Below are 20239 nucleotides of genomic sequence, written 5' to 3'. Positions count from 1 at the left end.
CCAGAAAAAAGTGTTTCTCCCAGAGGAAAAAGCCATGGAGCTGTCGTCTCTAGTCAGAAACCTCCTGAAACCAAAACAGGTGTCGGTGCATCACTGCACGCGAGTCCTGGGAAAGATGGTGGCTTCTTACGAAGCAATTCCTTTCAGCAGGTTCCATGCCAGAATCTTTCAGTGGGACCTGTTGGACCAATGGTCCGGATCGCATCTTCAGATGCATCGCCTAATAACCCTGTCTCCAAGAACCAGGGTGTCTCTACTGTGGTGGCTGCAGAGTGCTCATCTTCTAGAGGGACGCAGATTCGGCATACAGGACTGGGTCCTGGTGACCACGGACGCCAGCCTTCGAGGCTGGGGGGCAGTCACACAGGGAAGAAACTTCCAAGGACTATGGTCGAGTCAGGAGACTTCCCTACACATAAATATTCTAGAACTGAGGGCCATTTACAATGCCCTAAGTCAGGCAAAATCCCTGCTTCAAAACCAGCCGGTACTGATCCAATCAGACAACATCACGGCAGTCGCCCATGTAAACCGACAGGGCGGCACAAGAAGCAGGACGGCGATGGCAGAAGCCACAAGGATTCTCCGATGGGCGGAAAATCACGTGTTAGCACTGTCAGCAGTGTTCATTCCGGGAGTGGACAACTGGGAAGCAGACTTCCTCAGCAGGCACGACCTCCACCCGGGAGAGTGGGGACTTCATCCAGAATTCTTCACACTGATTGTAAATCGTTGGGAACGGCCACAGGTGGACATGATGGCGTCCCGCCTAAACAAAAAACTGGAGAGATATTGCGCCAGGTCAAGGGACCCTCAGGCGATAGCGGTGGACGCTCTGGTGACACCGTGGGTGTACCAGTCTGTTTATGTGTTCCCTCCTCTGCCTCTCATACCAAAGGTACTGAGAATAATAAGAAAACGAGGAGTAAGGACAATACTCGTGGTTCCGGATTGGCCAAGAAGAGCGTGGTACCCGGATCTTCAAGAGATGATCTCAGAGGACCCATGGCCTCTGCCGCTCAGACAGGACCTGCTGCAGCAGGGGCCCTGTCTGTTCCAAGACTTACCGCGGCTGCGTTTGACGGCATGGCGGTTGAACACCGGATCCTAAAGGAGAAAGGCATTCCGGAGGATGTCATTCCTACGCTGATTAAAGCCAGGAAAGATGTAACTGTAAAACATTATCACCGCATATGGCGGAAATATGTTGCTTGGTGTGAGGCCAATAAGGCCCCAACGGAGGAATTTCAGCTGGGTCGATTTCTGCACTTCCTACAGGCAGGAGTGTCTATGGGCCTAAAATTAGGCTCCATTAAGGTGCAGATATCGGCTCTGTCGATTTTCTTCCAAAAAGAACTAGCTTCACTACCTGAAGTTCAGACATTTGTAAAAGGAGTGCTGCATATTCAGCCCCCTTTTGTGCCTCCAGTGGCACCCTGGGATCTCAACGTGGTGTTGAATTTCCTAAAATCACATTGGTTTGAACCACTGAAGACCGTGGATCTTAAATATCTCACGTGGAAAGTGGTCATGTTATTGGCCTTGGCTTCGGCCAGGCGTGTTTCAGAATTGGCGGCTTTGTCATGCAAAAGCCCTTATCTGATTTTCCATATGGATAGGGCAGAATTGAGGACTCGTCCCTAAGGTGGTATCAGCTTTTCACTTGAACCAACCTATTGTAGTGCCTGCGGCTACTAGTGACGTGGAGGATTCCAAGTTGCTGGACGTAGTCAGGGCCTTGAAAATTTATGTTTCCAGGACGGCTGGAGTCAGGAAAGCTGACTCGCTATTTATCCTGTATGCACCCAACAAACTGGGTGCTCCTGCTTCTAAGCAGACTATTGCTCGCTGGATTTGTAGCACAATTCAGCTGGCGCGTCCTAAATCAGTTAAAGCCCATTCTACAAGGAAGGTGGGCTCATCTTGGGCGGCTTCATCTTGGGCGGCTGCCCGAGGGGTCTCGGCTTTACAACTTTGCCGAGCTGCTACTTGGTCAGGGGCAAACACGTTTGCAAAATTCTACAAATTTGATACCCTGGCTGAGGAGGACCTTGAGTTTTCTCATTCGGTGCTGCAGAGTCATCCGCACTCTCCCGCCCGTTTGGGAGCTTTGGTATAATCCCCATGGTCCTTTCGGAGTTCCCAGCATCCACTAGGACATTAGAGAAAATAAGATTTTACTCACCGGTAAATCTATTTCTCGTAGTCCGTAGTGGATGCTGGGCGCCTGTCCCTAGTGCGGATTGTCTGCAATAATTGTACATAGTTATTGTTTAATAACGGGTTATTGTTATGAGCCATCTGTTGAGAGGCTCAGTTTTGTTTCATACTGTTAACTGGATATGGTATCACGTGTTGTACGGTGTGATTGGTGTGGCTGGTATGAGTCTTACCCGGGATTCAAAATCCTTCCTTATTGTGTCAGCTCTTCCGGGCACAGTATCCTAACTGAGGCTTGGAGGAGGGTCGTAGTGGTAGGAGCCAGTGCACACCAGGTAGTCTAAAAGCTTTCTTTTAGTTGTGCCCAGACTCCTGCGGAGCCGCTATTCCCCATGGTCCTTACGGAGTTCCCAGCATCCACTACGGACTACGGGAAATAGATTTACCGGTGAGTAAAATCTTATTTTCAGCAATGGGGGTAACAGGAGTAGTGCAACACTATCCCTTAAGTAGACCAGCGGAGATTACGGTAGGGCCTTTGCAGACCAAGCACTCCTTTTTGCTAGCTGCATCGGCTCCGACTAATCTACTTGGGAGAGATTTATTGTGTAAGATGAGTTGTGTCATATATTGTACTCCTGAGGGTGTCTTCTTAGATATACCCGAGAATCACGTTCAGGAAGTGCAGGATATGTTGGACACCCCACAAAGGTTAATGTCACACTCTGCTGTTATAGACAGGTGTCCATCCAAGGTAGAGGAAATGATCTCCCAGATACCGGAATCCCTCTGGACCAAAGATGGACAAGACACTGGATTGATGGCAAATGTAGCTCCTGTAGTAGTACAAGTAAAAGATGGTAGGATAGCTCCAAAAATCCCACAGTATCCTCTGAAACCAGAGGTGGAATTAGGAGTGTACCCAGTCATAGAGCGCTTGCTACAACAGGGCATCCTAGTTAGGATGTCCAGCACTGCCAATAGTCCCATCTTCCCTGTGAAAAAGAGTGGGGGGAGGGGTTACAGGCTAGTGCAGGATCTAAGGGGGATAAACAAAATAGTTGAGAGCCAATTCCCCGTAGTGCCAAATCCAGCTGTCATCCTCATGCAAATTCCCCCTACTGCGAAGTTTTTCACTGTCATTGACCTCTGTTCTGCTTTCTTTTCGGTCCCTCTGCACCCTGACAGTCAATACTTGTTTGCATTTACATACAGGGGAGTACAGTACACCTGGACTCGCCTACCCCAAGGTATCATTGACAGCCCAAGTATTTTCTCCCAGGCTTTGCATGACTGTTTACAATCCTTTCAACCTGAGAGCAGATCAGTATTAATACAGTATGTGGATGACTTACTGCTGTGTTCTGACTCACTCGAATCGTCCTTGAAAGACACGAAACAGCTTCTGTTTCACCTTTCTAATAAAAGGACAAGTTACAGTTGTGCCAGACCAAGGTGAAATATTTGGGACATTGCTTGACACAAGGACTGAGACACCTCACCGCTGATAGAATACAGGCAATTCGCGACATGACTCTGCCACAAACCCAGCAGCAGATCCGCACTTTCCTTGGAATGTGTGGGTACTGCCGAAACTGGATCCCAGGGTTCTCCATTCTGGCTTTACCTTTGCAGGAAATGGTCTCCTCGAACAAACCAGATCGGATCTCTCACACAGATGAGTCCGAACTGGCATTTGAGAGACTTAAACAATGCCTATCACAGGCACCTGCATTAGGCATGCCAGATTATGGGAAGCCTTTTGAGTTATACGGTACGGAAAGTGCTGGGTGTGCGGCAGGTGTCCTAACCCAGAGACATGGTGATGCCAGCAGGCCGGTAGCTTACTACAGTGCACAGTTGGACACCGTAGCACGGTCTCTCCCCACATGCTTGCGAAGTGTTGCAGCGATAGCTTTGCTAGTGAGTAAAAGTGAAGATGTAGTGTTGGGACACAACCTGACCATCCATACACCTCATGCAGTGTCAGCCTTACTGAATTCTGCCCAAACCAGACATGTCTCATCGGCACGGTTTACAAGGTGGGAATTAGCACTAATGGCCCCTGTAAACACCACCATAAGGAGATGCAGCGCACTAAATCCTGCAACTTATCTCCCAGGTGTGCCTGGACAGGCACAAAGGGTGGAGGATAAGAGTGATGGTGAAGGAGGATTTAGTATAGACACTGACACACATGATTGTATGGAATATCTGAACCAAACTTTCACTGCAAGACCCGACATTAGTGACAACCCACTGGAAGGCGTAGATTTTACTTTTTACACTGACGGTAGTTGCCACAGACAGACGGCCTCGGGAGACTTGTGTACTGGATACGCAGTCGTAGATGACAAAGGTATCATAGAAGCTGAACCCCTGGGCCCACCGCACTCAGCACAAGTTGCTGAGCTGGTCGCCCTAACCAGAGCGTGTGAATTGGCTAAGGGTAAGTCAGCCAATATATATACAGATTCTAGGTATGCCTTTGGAGTAGTGCATGATTTCGGGGCCCTATGGCGCCTAAGAAATTTCATGACGGCAGCTGGCACACCCGTGGCGCATGCGACCCACATCAAAAGACTTCTAACAGCGATACAGGAACCTGACAGAGTGGCTGTTATCAAGTGCAAAGCCCACACTTACAGTCAAGACCCAGTGTCACTTGGTAACAGCCGGGCAGACGAAGCTGCCAAATCAGCAGCCAGCACCCCTATACAGACAGATACCACACAACTGATGGTATTCAATACCGTCAACACACAAAAATTAAATGAAATGCAAAATTTGTGTTCTCCACAGGAAAAGGCAGTCTGGAGGTCAAAAGTATATGGCCAGGAGTCCTCAGGACTCTGGACAGATGGACAGGGTAAGCCAGTAGCCCCCAGAGCATATCTTCCACGCTTAGCTGAGGCGGCACACGGTCTGACTCATCTGGGCAAAGAGGGTATGTGTAAGCTGGTGAGAGCCCACTGGTGTGCGCCAGGATTCTCTTCTCATGCGGGTAAGAGAGCAATGACATGTCTTATCTGCTTGAGGAAGAATATTGGAAAGTCAATACCAACAGAACCATCCCATATCCCGCCAACAGACGGACCTTTTCAGGTAATACAAATTGATTTCATACAGTTACCACCCTGCAGGAATTTAAAATATGTGTTAGTCTGTATTGATGTGTTTTCCAATTGGGTAGAAGCGTTCCCTGCTGCCACAAATACTGCTACGTTCACTGCAAAGAAAATTGTGCAGGAATTTGTGTGTAGATATGGTATCCCTAGAATAATTGAAAGTGATAGGGGTACCCATTTTACAGGTGGTCTTTCAGGTTATGTGCAAACTGATGGGAATTAATAGTAAGCTGCATACTCCGTACCGCCCACAGGCGAGTGCGAAGGTGGAAAGAGTGAACAGCACTATTAAGAACAAGCTGAACAAAGTGATGGCTGAGACTGGATTGTTGTGGCCAGAAGCTTTGCCACTAGTGTTATACAGCATCAGAACCACTCCCAGGTCCCCCCTTAACCTATCACCCTTTGAGATTCTTTTTGGTCGACAACCCCATGTAATGATAGACCCCCAGGATGATTTGAAATGCAATAATGAGGTGATTGTAAAATATATGGTTAAGATGAGCCAGCAGCTGAGGAATCAAAACATAAATCTAAAGCTGGTGATTCCTGACCTACCGTACAGTAATTGTCATGACATTGAACCTGGGGATTATGTAATGATTCAAAATTTTCTACGCTCAGGTTGCCTCATTGACCGGTGGGAAGGACCGTACCAAGTCTTACTGACCAGCACGACAGCATTAAAGGTTGCCGAGAGAGAGACTTGGGTCCACTCGTCCCACTGTAAGAAGGTCGCTGACCCAGAGAGAGCCCGTGACAGAGGAAATCGTATCACTGGAGTGTCTGTTCCGGGAAGGTTGAGAGGCAGGACTGTTGTCACGGCACCTGAGCACAGAGAACTACAAGACCAGAGGCGGTTGTCGCACCATATTTATTTCTCTGACGTCCTAAGTGGATGCTGGGACTCCGTAAGGACCATGGGGAATAGCGGCTCCGCAGGAGACTGGGCACAACTAAAAGAAAACTTTAGGTCTACCTGGTGTGCACTGGCTCCTCCCTCTATGACCCTCCTCCAGACCTCAGTTAGAATCTTGTGCCCGGCTGAGCTGGATGCACACTAGGGGCTTTCCTGAGCTCCTAGAAAAGAAGTATATTTTAGGTTTTTTATTTTCAGTGAGATCTGCTGGCAACAGACTCACTGCTACGAGGGACTAAGGGGAGAAGAAGCGAACCTACCTGCTTGCAGCTAGGTTGGGCTTCTTAGGCTACTGGACACCATTAGCTCCACAGGGATCGAACACAGGGCCCGACCTCGATCGTCCGGTCCCGGAGCCGCGCCGCCGTCCCCCTTACAGAGCCAGAAGCAAGAAGATGGTCCTGAAAATCGGCGGCAGAAGACTTCGGTTTTCAACAAGGTAGCGCACAGCACTGCAGCTGTGCGCCATTGCTCCTCATGCACACCTCACACTCCGGTCACTGATGGGTGCAGGGCGCTGGATGGGGCGCCCTGAGCAGCAATATTAACACCTTGGCTGGCAAAAAAATCACAATATATAGTCCTAGATGCTATATATGTGAAAAATACCCCTGCCAGAGATCCATAAAAAAGCGGGAGAAGTCCGCCAAAAAAGGGGCGGGGCTATCTCCCTCAGCACACTGGCGCCATTTTTCCCTCACAGCTCCGCTGGAATGATTGCTCCCAGGCTCTCCCCTGCAGTTTCAAGACTACAAAGGGTGAAAAAGAGAGGGGGGGGCACTAAATTTAGGCGCAGCAGTATATATATAAGCAGCTATAAGGGAAAATCACTCAGTTATAGTGTTCATCCCTGTGTTATATAGCGCTCTGGTGTGTGCTGGCATACTCTCTCTCTGTCTCCCCAAAGGGCTTTGTGGGGTCCTGTCCTCTGTCAGAGCATTCCCTGTGTGTGTGCGGTGTGTCGGTACGGCTGTGTCGACATGTTTGATGAGGAGGCTTATGTGGAGGCGGAGCAGATGCCGATAAATGTGATGTCACCCCCTGCGGAGCCGACACCTGAGTGGATGGACTTGTGGAAGGAATTACGTGAAAGTGTCAACTCCTTACATAAAAGGTTTGACGACATACCAAATATGGGACAGCCGGCTTCTCAGCCTGTGCCTGCCCAGGTGTCTCAAAAGCCATCAGGGGCTCTAAAACGCCCGCTACCTCAGATGGCAGACACAGATGTCGACACGGATACTGACTCCAGTGTCGACGACGATGAGACTAATGTAACTTCCAATAGGGCCACATGTTACATGATTGAGGCAATGAAAAATGTGTTGCACATTTCTGATGTTACCCCCGGTACCACAAAAAAGGGTATTATGTTAGGAGAGAAAAAACTACCAGTAGTTTTCCCCCATCTGAGGAATTAAATGAAGTGTGTGAAGAAGCGTGGGCTTCCCCCGATAAGAAACTGGTAATTTCTAAAAGGTTACTAATGACGTACCCTTTCCCGCCAGAGGATAGGTCACGTTGGGAAACATCCCCTAGGGTGGATAAAGCGCTCACACGCTTGTCAAAGAAGGTGGCACTACCGTCTCCGGATACGGCCGCCCTAAAGGAGCCTGCTGATAGGAAGCAGGAGGCTATCCTGAAGTCTGTATATACACACACAGGTATTATACTGAGACCAGCTATTGCTTCAGCATGGATGTGCAGTGCTGCAGCTGTGTGGTCAGATTCCCTGTCGGAAAATATTGATACCCTAGACAGGGACACCATATTGCTAACCGTAGAGCATATTAAAGACGCAGTCTTATACATGAGAGATGCACAGAGGGATATTTGCCGGCTGGCATCTAAAATAAGTGCAATGTCCATTTCTGCCAGGAGAGGGTTATGGACTCGGCAGTGGACAGGTGATGCAGATTCTAAAAGGCACATGGAAGTTTTGCCTTATAAGGGTGAGGAGTTATTCGGGGATGGTCTCTCGGACCTCGTTTCCACAGCAACAGCTGGGAAGTCAGCATTTTTACCCCATGTTCCCTCACAGCCAAAGAAAGCACCGTATTATCAGGTACAGTCCTTTCGGCCCAATAAGGGCAAGCGGGTTAAAGGCGCGTCCTTTCTGCCCAGAGGCAGAGGTAGAGGGAAAAAGCTGCAGCATACAGCCAGTTCCCAGGAGCAAAAGTCCTCCCCCGCTTCCTCCAAGTCCGCCGCATGACGCTGGGGCTCCACAGGGGGAGCCAGGTACGGTGGGGGCCCGTCTCAAAAACTTCAGCAATCAGTGGGCTCGCTCACGGGTGGATCCCTGGATCCTTCAAGTAGTATCTCAGGAGTACAAGCTGGAATTCGAGAAGTCTCCCCCCCCGCCGTTTCCTCAAATCTGCCTTGCCTACAACTCCCTCAGGCAGGGAGGCTGTGCTAGAGGCAATTCACAAGCTGTATTCCCAGCAGGTGATAGTCAAGGTGCCCCTACTTCAACAAGGACGGGGTTACTATTCCACAATGTTTGTGGTACCGAAACCGGACGGTTCGGTGAGACCCATTTTAAATTTGAAATCCTTGAACACATATATAAAAAAATTCAAGTTCAAGATGGAATCGCTCAGGGCGGTTATTGCAAGCCTGGACAAGGGGGATTACATGGTATCACTGGACATCAAGGATGCTTACCTGCATGTCCCCATTTACCATCCTCACCAGGAGTACCTCAGATTTGTGGTACAGGATTGTCATTACCAATTCCAGACGTTGCCGTTTGGTCTGTCCACGGCACCGAGGGTATTTACCAAGGTAATGGCCGAAATGATGATACTCCTTCGAAAAAAGGGAGTTTTAATTATCCCGTACTTGGACGATCTCCTGATAAAGGCGAGGTCCAGGGAGCAGTTGTTGGTCGGGGTAGCACTATCTCGGGAGGTGCTACAACAGCACGGTTGGATTCTAAATATTCCAAAGTCACAGCTGGTCCCTACGACACGTCTACTGTTCCTGGTGATGGTTCTGGACACAGAACAGAAAAAAGTGTTTCTCCCGGAGCAGAAGGCCAAGGAGCTGTCATCTCTAGTCAGAGGCCTCCTAAAACCAAAACAGGTGTCGGTGCATCACTGCACGCGAGTCCTGGGAAAAATGGTAGCTTCCTACGAAGCAATTCCATTCGGCATGTTCCATGCAAGGACTTTTCAGTGGGACCTGTTGGACAAGTGGTCCGGATCGCATCTTCAGATGCATCGGCTGATAGCCCTGTCTCCAGGGACCAGGGTGTCTCTGCTGTGGTGGCTGCAGAGTGCTCATCTTCAAGAGGGCCGCAGATTCGGCATACAGGACTGGGTCCTGGTGACCACGGATGCCAGCCTTCGAGGCTGGGGGGCAGTCACACAGGGAAGTAACTTCCAAGGACTATGGTCAAGTCAGGAGACTTCCCTACACATAAATATTCTGGAACTGAGGGCCATTTACAATGCCCTAAGTCAGGCAAAACCCCTGCTTCAAAACCAGCCGGTACTGATCCAGTCAGACAACATCACGGCAGTCGCCCATGTAAACCGACAGGGCGGCACAAGAAGCAGGACGGCGATGGCAGAAGCCGCAAGGATTCTCCGATGGGCGGAAAATCACGTGTTAGCACTGTCAGCAGTGTTCATTCCGGGAGTGGACAACTGGGAAGCAGACTTCCTCAGCAGGCACGACCTCCACCCGGGAGAGTGGGTACTTCATCCAGAAGTCTTCCAACTGATTGTAAACCGTTGGGAAAGGCCACAGGTGGACATGATGGCGTCCCGCCTAAACAAAAAGCTAGAAAGATATTGCGCCAGGTCAAGAGACCCTCAAGCGATAGCTGTGGACGCTCTAGTGACACCGTGGGTATACCGATCGGTTTATGTGTTCCCTCCTCTTCCTCTCATACCCAAGGTACTGAGGATAATAAGGAGAAGAGGAGTAAGAACTATACTCATTGTTCCGGATTGGCCAAGAAGAGCTGGTACCCGGAACTTCAAGAAATGATCTCAGAGGACCCATGGCCTCTGCCGCTCAGACAGGACCTGCTGCAGCAGGGGCCCTGTCTGTTCCAAGACTTACCGGGGCTGCGTTTGACGGCATGGCGGTTGAACACCGGATCCTGAAGGAAAAGGGCATTCCGGAGGAAGTCATTCCTACGCTGATTAAAGCTAGGAAAGAAGTGACCGCAAACCATTATCACCGCATTTGGCGAAAATATGTTGCGTGGTGTGAGGCCAGGAAGGCCCCAACGGAGGAATTTCAGCTGGGCCGTTTTCTGCACTGCCTACAGTCAGGAGTGACTATGGGCCTAAAATTGGGTTCCATTAAGGTCCAGATTTCGGCTCTATCGATTTTCTTCCAGAGAGAACTGGCTTCACTACCTGAAGTTCAGACTTTTGTTAAGGGAGTGCTGCATATTCAGCCCCCTTTTGTGCCTCCAGTGGCACCTTGGGATCTCAACGTGGTGTTGGATTTCCTAAAGTCACATTGGTTTGAGCCACTTAAAACCGGGGAATTAAAATATCTCACGTGGAAAGTGGTCATGCTGTTGGCCTTGGCTTCGGCCAGGCGTGTGTCAGAATTGGCGGCTTTGTCATGTAAAAGCCCTTATCTGATTTTCCATATGGATAGGGCAGAGTTGAGGACTCGTCCCCAGTTTCTCCCTAAGGTGGTATCAGCCTTTCATTTGAACCAACCTATCGTGGTGCCTGCGGCTACTAAAGACTTGGAGGCTTCCAAGTTGTTGGACGTAGTCAGGGCCCTGAGAATTTATGTTTCCAGGACAGCTAGTGTCAGGAAAACTGACTCGTTGTTTATCCTGTATGCACCCAACAAGCTGGGTGCTCCTGCTTCAAAGCAGACTATTGCTCGCTGGATCTGTAGTACGATTCAGCTTGCACATTCTGCGGCTGGACTGCCGCATCCTAAATCAGTGAAAGCCCATTCCACGAGGAAGGTGGGCTCTTCTTGGGCGGCTGCCCGAGGGGTCTCGGCTCTACAACTTTGCCGAGCAGCTACTTGGTCGGGGTCAAACACATTTGCTAAATTCTACAAGTTTGACACCCTGGCTGAGGAGGACCTAGAGTTTGCCCATTCGGTGCTGCAGAGTCATCCGCACTCTCCCGCCCGTTTGGGAGCTTTGGTATAATCCCCATGGTCCTTACGGAGTCCCAGCATCCACTTAGGACATCAGAGAAAATAAGATTTTACTCACCGGTAAATCTATTTCTCGTAGTCCGTAGTGGATGCTGGGCGCCCATCCCAAGTGCGGATTGTCTGCAATACTTGTATATAGTTATTGTTTAACTAAAGGGTTATTGTTGAGCCATCTATTGAGAGGCTCAGTTGTTGTTCATACTGTTAACTGGGTATAGTATCACGAGTTATACGGTGTGATTGGTGTGGCTGGTATGAGTCTTACCCGGGATTCAAAATCCTTCCTTATTGTGTCAGCTCTTCCGGGCACAGTATCCTAACTGAGGTCTGGAGGAGGGTCATAGAGGGAGGAGCCAGTGCACACCAGGTAGACCTAAAGTTTTCTTTTAGTTGTGCCCAGTCTCCTGCGGAGCCGCTATTCCCCATGGTCCTTACGGAGTCCCAGCATCCACTACGGACTACGAGAAATAGATTTACAGGTGAGTAAAATCTTATTTTTTCCATTTTATTATTTTCTCCATCTCCCATTACCCTCCTTTCCCCCCCTTCCTTGCTCCTTTTCTCTCCCCTTAGCAAGATGGACTTACCCCAAGAGACTGCATTCCGGGTTTTCCTATTGACCCTGTTGTTGACCAGAGCAGTCTGTTTCGGTGAGAGTACCAGAGAGGTCGAGAAAGGATCTGGAATGGGTTCTGATGACAAGGACGGATTTGTAGAATTCCAAGAGCAACACATCCACCGAGCAAAGGCGAGTATCAGAAAACGATCTGGTAGTCAAGAAACTAGGAGGCACTGTGAAGGGTTATTGGCTGAGGAAAATTGTATTTGTAGAAACTGTGAAAACATAGTTGAGGATGGGTGCATCCAGAGATGTCAGTCCAGCCTTAATATCAACATGGACCGTCATCCATTGAGTGACTATCACTCACTAGTGGGTAAGGTTTTAAACCAGACAGAATGCTGGGTGTGCTCACAAGTACCTCAAGGTCAGAGCAAGTCAGGACTAGTACCGTATCCATTAACAATAGATGAGGTACTTGAATTAAGGGGTGGGAGACCGGTGGACAAGAAATTTAATATTTCTAGGCCCCCTAGTTTGAAGCTCCACCAATATCATGTGGATAGGTCCTTAGTATGTTTCAACATTTCCAATTCCCGAAAGCCGGGAAATTGGGAAGTGACATGGAATAACCAAACTATGGCATTTTCACACAGAGCTGATAGGATACCCGTAGACCCTGAACTTATACGCCAAATAGCCGACGGTGGAAGGTATTTTCGGTACAGGTATACTCTAGGAAGTAGGACCATGCGGGTTGGAGAAGTATCACCAGGGTACTGTGCGCATATCTTACAGCCTGATACGTGTACTGAACAGATGAGAGAGTTAGGGATAGGATTTTTCACTTGGAAAGTTTGTAATATGGTGATGTCATATTCTGTCCCATATGTTCTCCCCGATGACGCATATTTCATATGCGGGAGGAAGGCGTATAAGTGGCTTGCCCCAAACTCAGAGGGATTGTGTTACATTGGAAGAGTGTTGCCAGAAGTTATGACCATAACCCATAATAAGATGAAAGACGTTCACCGCAATGCTCAAGCTCCTTACACTCACACTCACTATGAACACATCGTTAAGAGACACCTTATAGATAGGACAGAGCATGCAGCCTCTGATTTGATCCACAAATCCACCGGGATTCAATTCCTACTCGCGTTAGATATCACCCGTACCGCCAGAGGAATTATAAATTATAGGTATATCCACGCGCTAGCGAACCTAATAGATAATATCACCGAGATGTATGATGACACCTTCAGGTATACAGGGAGGGAGTTGCAAGCTTACAAAACGGAACTGATCCAGCACAGGATGGTTCTCAATTATATCACAGCGGTGACAGGCGGGTACTGTGTCACCTTGGCAACTCAGTATGGTGTGCAGTGCTGCACGTATATTACAAACAGCACTGATGACCCATCCGAGGTCATCAATCAAAAGATGGACGATATCTTGCAGTTGAAGTGGGAGTTCCGAAGGAGACACAACCTTACCCTTACTGCTGTGAGTAATGAACTGACCGGCTGGGTCTCATGGTTGAACCCACGAAATTGGTTCTCAGGTTTAGGAGAATGGGCTCAAAATGTTATCGTGAGTGTAGGAAAGTTTCTCCTTTGTATCCTGGGAGTTGTCATAATGATTGGTTTGATATTCAGGTGTGTTCGAATTTTAATGCGGTGCAAGCGGAGTACCAAAGTGATGAGTTTGAGGAGCGGGGGCATTGTTACACAAATTTATGACCCATCAATAGAGACAATGTTGTGATAAAACGTGATTCCACGGTCCGTTTCTTTAACCCGTTTCTCCTTTGTTTTCCCTCAAGCAACAATACATCCATTCGGAAAAGACTTTGATGAACACTCTAAAGACTTTGATGAACACTCTAAAGACTTTGATGGACACTCTAAAGACTTTGATGGACACTCTAAAGACTTTGATGGACACTCTAAAGACTTTGATTAACACTTTCAGCAAAGATACACCCATCCGGACAAGACTTCAACCAACACCCAAGAACGATTGCACAAATGTTATGTGATTGTATTTGTGATACGTGTCTTATCTTCATCTCTACAACCTTCAGGTAGTGACACACATAGTCGACAGGTGATGTATATATACACATATTAGCATTCACATATGTTCCCCCTCCGTGTATCATCAACTAAATGTGCACCCCATTTGTTGGAACAAGAAGCCGAAAAGAGCTCGGTAGTGTTTGTTGGCCCACTTACAGACCCTTAATACGGGATAAGAAGGATTTAATGTATACTTCGCAATACCTCGAAGCTTATCTAGAACATGTACGGCACGATGATACATGCCCCTCAGACATGGATTTCATACATACATGCTTTTACTTTTCACTAGGTCATACATTTCCCGCTTACACCTCTCCTCCTACCATCCACCCATTTATGGATAATGTATTGTATATTTCTCTATCGTCCTAAGTGGATGCTGGGGTTCCTGAAAGGACCATGGGGAATAGCGGCTCCGCAGGAGACAGGGCACAAAAAAGTAAAGCTTTACTAGGTCAGGTGGTGTGCACTGGCTCCTCCCCCTATGACCCTCCTCCAGACTCCAGTTAGATTTTGTGCCCGAACGAGAAGGGTGCAATCTAGGTGGCTCTCCTAAAGAGCTGCTTAGAGAAAGTTTAGTTTAGGTTTTTTTCTTTACAGTGAGTCCTGCTGGCAACAGGATCACTGCAACGTGGGACTTAGGGGGAAAGTAGTAAACTCACCTGCATGCAGAGTGGATTTGCTGCTTGGCTACTGGACACCATTAGCTCCAGAGGGATCGAACACAGGCCCAGCCGTGGAGTCCGGTCCCGGAGCCGCGCCGCCGACCCCCTTGCAGATGCTGAAGCGTGAAGAGGTCCGGAAACCGGCGGCTGAAGACTCCTCAGTCTTCATAAGGTAGCGCACAGCACTGCAGCTGTGCGCCATTTTCCTCTCAGCACACTTCACTGGGCAGTCACTGAGGGTGCAGAGCGCTGGGGGGGGGCGCTCTGAGAGGCAAATATAAACCTTATACAAGGCTAAAAATACCTCACATATAGCCCATAGGGGCTATATGGAGATATTTAACCCCTGCCTGACTGGAAAAATAGCGGGAGAAGAACCCGCCGAAAAAGGGGCGGGGCCTATCTCCTCAGCACACGGCGCCATTTTCTGTCACAGCTCCGCTGGTCAGAACGGCTCCCAGGTCTCTCCCCTGCACTGCACTACAGAAACAGGGTAAAACAGAGAGGGGGGGCACATTAATGGCTATATATATATATATTAAAGCAGCTATAAGGGAGCACTTAATATAAGGATATCCCTTGTATATATAGCGCTTTGTGGTGTGTGCTGGCAGACTCTCCCTCTGTCTCCCCAAAAGGGCTAGTGGGTCCTGTCTTCATTAGAGCATTCCCTGTGAGTTTGCGGTGTGTGTCGGTACGTGGTGTCGACATGTATGAGGACGATATTGGTGTGGAGGCGGAGCAATTGCCAAATATGCAGATGTCACCCCCCAGGGGGTCGACACCAGAATGGATGCCTTTATTTGTGGAATTACGTGATGGTTTATCTTCCCTTAAACAGTCAGTTGAGGACATGAGGCGGCCGGACAATCAATTAATGCCTGTCCAGGCGCCTCAAACACCGTCAGGGGCTGTAAAACGCCCTTTGCCTCAGTCGGTCGACACAGACCCAGACACGGGCACTGATTCCAGTGACGACGGTAGAAATTCAAACGTATTTTCCAGTAGGGCCACACGTTATATGATTTTGGCAATGAAGGAGACGTTACATTTAGCTGATACTACAGATACCGTAAAACAGGGTATTATGTATGGTGTGAAAAAACTACAAACAGTTTTTCCTGAATCAGAAGAATTAAATGACGTGTGTGATGAAGCGTGGGTTGCTCCTGATAAAAAGTTGATAATTTCAAAAAAGTTATTGGCATTATACCCTTTCCCGCCAGAGGTTAGGGCGCGCTGGGAAACACCCCCTAAGGTGGACAAGGCGCTCACACGCTTATCCAAACAAGTGGCGTTACCCTCTCCTGAGACAGCCGCACTTAAGGATCCATCAGATAGAAAGATGGAAGTTATTCAAAAGAATATATACACACATGCAGGTGTTATACTACGACCAGCTATAGCAACTGCCTGGATGTGCAGTGCTGGAGTAGTTTGGTCAGAATCCCTGATTGAAAATATTGATACCCTAGATAGGGACAATGTTTTACTGTCGTTAGAACAAATAAAGGATGCATTTATCTATATGCGTGATGCACAGAGGGATATTTGCACACTGGCATCTCGGGTGAGTGCTATGTCCATTTCAGCCAGAAGAGCCTTATGGACACGACAGTGGACAGGCGATGCGGATTCAAAACGTCACATGGAGGTTTTGCCGTATAAAGGGGAGGAGTTATTTGGAGTTGGTCTATCAGACTTGGTGGCCACGGCTACTGCCGGGAAATCCACTTTTTTACCTCAAGTCACTCCCCAACAGAGAAAGGCACCGACCTTTCAACCGCAGCCTTTTCGCTCCTACAAAAATAAGAGAGCAAAGGGCTTGTCGTACCTGCCACGAGGCAGAGGAAGAGGGAAGAGACACCAACAGGCAGCTCCTTCCCAGGAACAGAAGCCCTCCCCGGCTCCTGCAAAAACCTCAGCATGACGCTGGGGCCTCTCAAGCGGACTCGGGGACAGTGGGGGGCCGTCTCAAAAATTACAGCGCGCAGTGGGCTCACTCGCAGGTAGACCCCTGGATCCTGCAGATAATATCTCAGGGGTACAGGTTGGAATTAGAGACGGATCCTCCTCATCGTTTCCTGAAGTCTGCCTTACCAACCGTCTCTTCCGAAAGGGAGAGGGTGTTGGAAGCCATTCACAAGCTGTACGCTCAGCAGGTGATAGTCAAAGTACCCCTATTACAACAAGGAAAGGGGTATTATTCCACTCTATTTGTGGTACCGAAGCCGGATGGCTCGGTAAGGCCTATTCTAAATCTGAAGTCCTTGAACCTCTACATAAAAAAGTTCAAGTTCAAGATGGAGTCACTCAGAGCAGTGATAGCGAACCTGGAAGAAGGGGACTTTATGGTATCCTTGGACATCAAGGATGCGTATCTACACGTTCCGATTTACCCCGCACACCAGGGGTACCTCAGGTTCATTGTTCAAAACTGTCACTATCAGTTTCAGACGCTGCCGTTCGGATTGTCCACGGCGCCTCGGGTCTTTACCAAGGTAATGGCCGAGATGATGATTCTTCTTCGAAGAAAAGGCGTATTAGTTATCCCATACTTGGACGATCTCCTAATAAGGGCAAGGTCCAGAGAACAGCTGGAGACAGCTTTAGCACTATCTCAAGAGGTGCTAAGACAACACGGGTGGATTCTGAATATTCCAAAATCCCATTTAATCCCGACAACTCGTCTGCTGTTTCTAGGAATGATTCTGGACACGGTTCAGAAAAAGGTTTTCCTTCCAGAGGAAAAAGCCAAGGAGTTATCCGATCTGGTCAGGAACCTCCTAAAACCAGGAAAAGTGTCAGTACATCAATGCACAAGAGTCCTGGGAAAAATGGTGGCTTCTTACGAAGCAATTCCATTCGGCAGATTCCATGCAAGAATATTCCAAAGGGATCTGTTGGACAAATGGTCAGGGTCGCATCTGCAGATGCACCTGCGAATAACCCTGTCACCAAAGACAAGGGTGTCACTTCTGTGGTGGTTGCAGAAGGCTCACCTATTAGAAGGCCGCAGATTCGGCATTCAGGATTGGATCCTGGTGACCACGGACGCCAGCCTGAGAGGCTGGGGAGCAGTCACACAAGGAAGAAACTTCCAGGGAGTATGGACGAGTCTGGAAAAGTCTCTTCACATAAACATTCTGGAACTAAGAGCAATCTACAATGCTCTAAGCCAGGCGGAACTTCTCCTGCAAGGAAAGCCGGTGTTGATTCAGTCGGACAACATCACGGCGGTCGCCCATGTAAACAGGCAGGGCGGCACAAGAAGCAGGAGTGCAATGGCAGAAGCTGCCAAGATTCTTCGCTGGGCGGAGAATCACGTGATAGCACTGTCAGCAGTGTTCATCCCGGGCGTGGACAACTGGGAAGCAGACTTCCTCAGCAGACACGATCTTCATCCGGGAGAGTGGGGTCTACATCCAGAAGTCTTCAACATGTTAATAGACCGTTGGGAAAGACCAATTGTAGACATGATGGCGTCTCGCCTCAACAAGAAACTGGACAAATATTGCGCCAGGTCAAGAGATCCACAGGCAATAGCTGTGGACGCACTGGTAACTCCTTGGGTGTACCAGTCAGTGTATGTGTTTCCTCCTCTGCCGCTCATACCAAAGGTATTGAAGATCATACGGCAAAGAAGAGTAAGAACAATACTAGTGGTTCCGGATTGGCCGAGAAGGACTTGGTATCCGGAACTTCAAGAGATGCTCACGGACGAACCGTGGCCTCTACCTCTGAGAAGGGACCTGCTACAGCAGGGTCCCTGTCTTTTTCAAGACTTACCGCGGCTGCGTTTGACGGCATGGCGGTTGAACGCCAGATCCTAAAAGGGAAAGGCATTCCAGAAGAAGTCATTCCTACCTTGATTAAGGCACGGAAGGAAGTCACCGTGAAACATTATCACCGCATTTGGCGAAAATATGTAGCGTGGTGCGAGGATCGGAGGGTTCCGACGGAGGAATTCCAACTGGGTCGTTTCCTACATTTCCTGCAATCAGGATTATCTATGGGTCTCAAATTGGGATCCATTAAGGTTCAAATTTCGGCCCTGTCAATATTTTTCCAAAAAGAATTGGCCTCTGTCCCTGAGGTCCAGACTTTTGTCAAGGGAGTACTGCATATACAGCCTCCTGTGGTGCCTCCGGTGGCACCGTGGGATCTAAATGTAGTTTTAGATTTCCTCAAATCCCATTGGTTTGAACCATTGAAAAAGGTGGATTTGAAATATCTCACATTGAAAGTGACTATGTTACTAGCCCTGGCCTCTGCCAGGAGAGTATCTGAATTGGCGGCTTTATCTTATAAAAGTCCTTATCTAATCTTCCATTCGGATAGGGCAGAACTGCGGACTCGTCCGCATTTTCTCCCTAAAGTGGTATCAGCATTTCATCTGAACCAACCTATTGTGGTGCCTGCGGCCACTAGCGACTTGGAGGACTCCAAGTTGTTGGACGTTGTCAGAGCCTTAAAAATATACATTGCAAGGACGGCTGGAGTCAGAAAATCTGACTCGCTGTTTATATTGTATGCACCCAACAAGTTGGGCGCACCTGCTTCTAAGCAGTCGATTGCTCGTTGGATTTGTAACACAATTCAACTTGCACATTCTGTGGCAGGCCTGCCACAGCCTAAAACTGTAAAAGCCCACTCCACAAGGAAGGTGGGCTCATCTTGGGCGGCTGCCCGAGGGGTCTCGGCATTACAACTCTGCCGAGCAGCTACGTGGTCGGGGGAGAACACGTTTGTAAAATTTTACAAATTTGATACCCTGGCAAAGGAGGACCTGGAGTTCTCTCATTCGGTGCTGCAGAGTCATCCGCACTCTCCCGCCCGTTTGGGAGCTTTGGTATAATCCCCATGGTCCTTTCAGGAACCCCAGCATCCACTTAGGACGATAGAGAAAATAAGAATTTACTTACCGATAATTCTATTTCTCGGAGTCCGTAGTGGATGCTGGGCGCCCATCCCAAGTGCGGATTATCTGCAATACTTGTACATAGTTATTGTTAACTAATTCGGGTTATTGTTAAGGAGCCATCTTTAAGAGGCCCTTTCTGTTGTCATACTGTTAACTGGGTTTAGATCACAAGTTGTACGGTGTGATTGGTGTGGCTGGTATGAGTCTTACCCGGGATTCAAAATGCCTCCCTTATTGTGTATGCTCGTCCGGGCACAGTACCTAACTGGAGTCTGGAGGAGGGTCATAGGGGGAGGAGCCAGTGCACACCACCTGACCTAGTAAAGCTTTACTTTTTTGTGCCCTGTCTCCTGCGGAGCCGCTATTCCCCATGGTCCTTTCAGGAACCCCAGCATCCACTACGGACTCCGAGAAATAGAATTATCGGTAAGTAAATTCTTATTTTTTATCCAACCATCTGTAGATATTGTATTGTATATTTTTCTGTTTAATGTTTAGCTAGTGGCAGTTATTGTTGACTGCCAAAGTCGAAAAATATTGTAATGCATGTCCCCACGTACTAACCCCATGCACATGCCCGCTGCGCGTGCACTCAGTTTGCCGTGCGTGCACATATCCGCAATTTGGGTAACTGAGCTTTTCACGGCCA

Source organism: Pseudophryne corroboree, chromosome 7 (assembly GCF_028390025.1).
Source record: "Pseudophryne corroboree isolate aPseCor3 chromosome 7, aPseCor3.hap2, whole genome shotgun sequence".
NCBI lineage: Eukaryota > Metazoa > Chordata > Amphibia > Anura > Myobatrachidae > Pseudophryne > Pseudophryne corroboree.
Note: the sequence above shows the minus strand (reverse complement) of the source record.